Genomic DNA, 5,000 nt, shown 5'->3' on the forward strand with positions numbered 1-5,000 from the left:
TTCTTTTCCTCCGCTTACTAATATGCTTAAATTCGGCGGGTGATCCTCCCTGATCTGAGGCCAACGATAAAAAAAACGAGGCAGACGCGATATCCGTCAACGCGACGGCGCCGCTTTCGTCGAGACGAGAGAGAATTTTCATTCCGATCGTTCCGACGTCGGCGTCGACGCGCTCTTCGGACGTCGAGTCCGCCTACTCGATATATATACAATATATATATATATATACGAATGTTTCGATGTCATCACGTTCAACGATGCGAGCGCGCTTTATTTACACATCATATAAACACGTTCGTCTCGTATACGTCGTAACGATCGCGGAGCTTTTGTATTCGAAATTTTGACATTAGAGTATGAACAAAAGAAACGCACGTACTCGATAATCACGAGACGAAGAGATCACCTAAACTCCGATTACCCTCTTTGATCGAGAACAACTCAATGAAACGATCGAAAGGTCGGAGATGGGCGCTCCTCGTCTGGCGACGAGCGACGCTCTCAGTCTCTCTGACGTCGCATAACGAAACTCCGTGACGTAAACGTACACACGAACGCGTATATAAAAATATAAATAATATATACACACACACGCATGTAAACGTAAACATACATACACATCGTATTTGTTATATTTGAACGGACCGAGAACGAGATTTATATTAAGTATATTTAAACACGTAATATAACACATCGAACGCGGATACCGTCATATGTTCGAGAAACGTCAGTCAGTCTATTGAGTCGGTTACGAAATAATAGACATTACGACATTAAACATTGAACAGTGTGGTTTATATTTTTATACAGCCGGCCCTCAGACAGGAGTGGTCCTGGATGTTTCTCCACGGACCGCAATGTGCGTTCGAAATGTCGATGTTCAAATGTGTCCTGCAGTTCACACTATGACGCGCAGTTAACTGCGTTCTTCATCGACCCGCGAGCCAAGTGATCCACCGTCCAGGGTAATGGTTTTTAATTTGTTTTATTTTTATAATTTCTACGATCACTCGAACGATTCTATACGCCAGTGATATGAGTTTATTTTTTTTTTATTTTTTTTTTTTTTTTCGTTTTTTTCTCTTATTTTTAGTATACAGAGAAAAATTCAAAAAATTAAAAAAAAAAAAAAAAAAAGTTAAAAAAAAAAAAAAGTACAAAAAAAAAAAAAAGAAATATACATTTTATTTGAAGATGACGATGTGCGTTAACACATCGTACTTTCCTCGAAATCGACATCGAAAAATATCAGAATAGGACGCGTTACACGACTCTGGACTCTGACTCGGACACACTGCTGTGTGAGAGAGAGAGAGTGAGAATCGCGTCCTCGCATCGAAACGACACATTCCGAACGTCGATATTTGTGTTTTACAATTTTATTATCGTTCATTATCGCACTCTTTCGAGATTGATAATTTACGTTAATGATCCTTCCGCAGGTTCCCCTACGGAAACCTTGTTACGACTTTTACTTCCTCTAAATGATCAAGTTTGGTCAACTTCCCAGCAACGCCGACGGCCGTGAAGCCACCGCGTGTCGGTCCGAAGACCTCACTAAATCATTCAATCGGTAGTAGCGACGGGCGGTGTGTACAAAGGGCAGGGACGTAATCAACGCGAGCTTATGACTCGCGCTTACTAGGAATTCCTCGTTTATGGGGGATAATTGCAAACCCCAATCCCCAGCACGAAGGAGTTTCAACGGGTTGCCCGGGCCTCTAGGCCAGGGAGAACATGCTGATTCCTTCAGTGTAGCGCGCGTGCGGCCCAGGACATCTAAGGGCATCACAGACCTGTTATTGCTCAATCTCGTGCGGCTCGAAGCCGCCGGTCCCTCTAAGAAGAATTTTAATACGCCGCCAGTGAGTTGCTCGACCGAAATCGAGCACACCTAAATGACGACGCCTATTTAGCAGGCTAGAGTCTCGTTCGTTACCGGAATTAACCAGACAAATCGCTCCACCAACTAAGAACGGCCATGCACCACCACCCACCGAATCAAGAAAGAGCTATTAATCTGTCAATCCTTCCGGTGTCCGGGCCTGGTGAGATTTCCCGTGTTGAGTCAAATTAAGCCGCAGGCTCCACTCCTGGTGGTGCCCTTCCGTCAATTCCTTTAAGTTTCAGCTTTGCAACCATACTCCCCCCGGAGTCCAAAATCTTTGGTTTCCCGGAAGCTGCCCGCCGAGCCATTGTAGTAACGTCGGCGGATCGCTAGATGACATATTTACGGTTAGAACTAGGGCGGTATCTAATCGCCTTCGAACCTCTAACTTTCGTTCTTGATTGATGAAAACACCTTTGGCAAATGCTTTCGCTGATGTTCGTCTTGCGACGATCCAAGAATTTCACCTCTAACGTCGCAATACGAATGCCCCCAGTTATCCCTATTAATCATTACCTCGGAGTTCTGAAAACCAACAAAATAGAACCGAGATCATATTCTATTATTCCATGCACGAAATATTCAAGCGGCATTTTGAGCCCGCTTTGAGCACTCTAATTTGTTCAAAGTAAAATTGTCGGCCCATCTCGACACTCACTGAAGAGCACCGCGATAGGATTTTGATATTGAACCGGCGTTTTACCGCCGGCTCACCGACGATATGCTCCGCAGACGTGTCAGTATCACCGCGGATGCGGTGCACCGACAGCGCGGCGCACAAATGCAACTACGAGCTTTTTAACCGCAACAATTTTAGTATACGCTATTGGAGCTGGAATTACCGCGGCTGCTGGCACCAGACTTGCCCTCCAATTGTTCCTCGTTAAAATATTTAAAGTGTACTCATTCCGATTACGAGGCCTCGAAAGAGTCCCGTATCGTTATTTTTCGTCACTACCTCCCCGTGCCGGGAGTGGGTAATTTGCGCGCCTGCTGCCTTCCTTGGATGTGGTAGCCGTTTCTCAGGCTCCCTCTCCGGAATCGAACCCTGATTCCCCGTTACCCGTGACAACCATGGTAGTCGCAGAAACTACCATCGAAAGTTGATAAGGCAGACATTTGAAAGATGCGTCGCCGGTACTGGACCATGCGATCGGCAAAAGTTATCCAGATTCATCAAAATTAACGACTTCGGACGAGACGCCCTCCGTCGATTGGTTTTGATCTAATAAAAGCACTCATCCCATCACTGGTCAGAGTTCTGATTGCATGTATTAGCTCTAGAATTACCACAGTTATCCAAGTAACTGAGTAAGATCTAAGGAACCAAAACTGATATATTGAGCCATTCGCGGTATCGCCTTAATACGGCTTGCACTGAGACATGCATGGCTTAATCTTTGAGACAAGCATATAACTACTGGCAGGATCAACCAGGGAGCTAACCGAGACTTGTTGAAGTCGTCAATTACTCTTCTCGTTTCATATTCGCATATAAAATACACACAAACTTATGCATGCATGTACAATATACGCACAGTATGAAACGAGCGTCTCACCGTATCGTCGATCGCGTTAGACGCGATAGATTTTAACGGTTGACTCTTATAAAAATTTATATGAGACACAAACGCGCTTTAAGCACGCGCGCGCGCGTGCGCTATAATATATAACGCGACGACAGCGGCGGCGGCGGCGGCGGCGGAGGCGTCTTCACATAATGACACATAACGGTCACGAATTCGAACGTTCTAAACGAGATCGAGTTTTTTTTTCAAAATAACACTTCGCACACGACGTGTACGTATGTATTGTTCAACGATTATTATCGTAAAACATTGGGATCGACGCCCGGTGTTTGAGTGATCGTACCGATACTCGGGTTGTGTATTTTTTGTACATGATAAATGTAAAAATTAACAAAAAGAATTTTAGAAACGACCGTTCATATATAATATAAAAATTATACACACTATACGAATACACTGAATCTTTTAAGAACTCCGTCTCTAACGTTTTCTCATATCGTCGCGACGTCGCAGATCGACTACAATGAATCAACATTTATTCCATGAGGATAGATTGTAGCGAGAGCGACGACGACGACGATAAGAGGAAGAGCGCATGAGGCAGAGAGATCTACGTGCGTCCGTCGGTCGGCACAGTTTTACAGAACGAATAAGAATCTTTTTATCATTTTCACGTGTGTCAGTGAATATCCCCCAGCGGTCGAGACGAATCGTACGTACATACTTGTTGTTACACTACGTAAAGTATAATATAACGCGATACGACGAATCGAGAGACACGCCAGAAGACACGCAACAAAGACGACAAATGAAAACGATAATAACATTTTTTTCGTTATACAAGAGTACTGATCCGGTCACTTCGCGTCTAACATCAATTTTTGAATGTTCGACGTTCGAACCGTCACTACTCCATATATATGCCTGACGATGAGTATGACATTCGGCTCGTTCGAACGGAATGTATTTTTTTTTTTATTATTATTATTATTTTATTATGTTTCTCATATTCGATCTGATATCATAAGACGACGAACCCCAGAACACGCAGCCCTATCCCCCCCCCCCCCCCCCCCCTCCCCAACCCCCTCCCCCCCAACTGACACCCCAAACCCTCCAAAATCTCCAAAACTTCGATTATTTTGTTCTATATTTTTATAGATAGTATATGATTATATGATATTATGCAACGTCAATGCAACAACAACGACAACAACAACAACAACAACAACAACAACAATAAAAAAAAAAAGAAAAAAAAAAACAACAACAACAACAACAACAAAGAAAGTTGTATCTTCGTTTATTTAAATTTCACCGGTATTCGTTTATCGAAAAAAAAAAAATTTATAATTAAAATTATTATATTTTATAATTAAAATAATAATTATGACGATGACGAATAAATATAATAATAATAATAATAAAGAACATGACGCGATTTACGAATGCGTAAATAATGTTAATAATATAATTTTTAAGTTTCATATCAGTCTTGATACCTTAAAATATGTATAATGAAGTAATAAATAAATATAAATTATCTTTAAAAAAATATCCTGACATAAATGTATTGAATCTCT

At 42.2% G+C, this 5,000-nt stretch overlaps 3 non-coding genes across 3 annotated transcripts in view; all 3 read right to left on the bottom strand.

Moving 5' to 3' along the window:
• LOC125076671 overlaps positions 1-63 on the bottom strand; it is a 3,997-nt gene extending 3,934 nt beyond the window's left edge. The window contains exon 1 of the ribosomal RNA XR_007120596.1: positions 1-63. This exon is cut by the window's left edge and continues 3,934 nt beyond it. This is a non-coding gene — a ribosomal RNA (large subunit ribosomal RNA).
• A 748-nt stretch (positions 64-811) lies between these two features.
• LOC125076674 lies at positions 812-968 on the bottom strand. The gene has a single exon (XR_007120599.1). It is a non-coding gene; the product is annotated as a 5.8S ribosomal RNA (ribosomal RNA).
• Positions 969-1,425: 457 nt separating this feature from the next.
• LOC125076676 lies at positions 1,426-3,328 on the bottom strand. Its single transcript, XR_007120601.1, has one exon. It is a non-coding gene; the product is annotated as a small subunit ribosomal RNA (ribosomal RNA).
• Positions 3,329-5,000: the final 1,672 nt, after the last annotated feature.

This window comes from Vanessa atalanta, unplaced genomic scaffold, assembly GCF_905147765.1.
Source record: "Vanessa atalanta unplaced genomic scaffold, ilVanAtal1.2, whole genome shotgun sequence".
Classification (NCBI taxonomy): Eukaryota; Metazoa; Arthropoda; class Insecta; order Lepidoptera; family Nymphalidae; genus Vanessa; species Vanessa atalanta.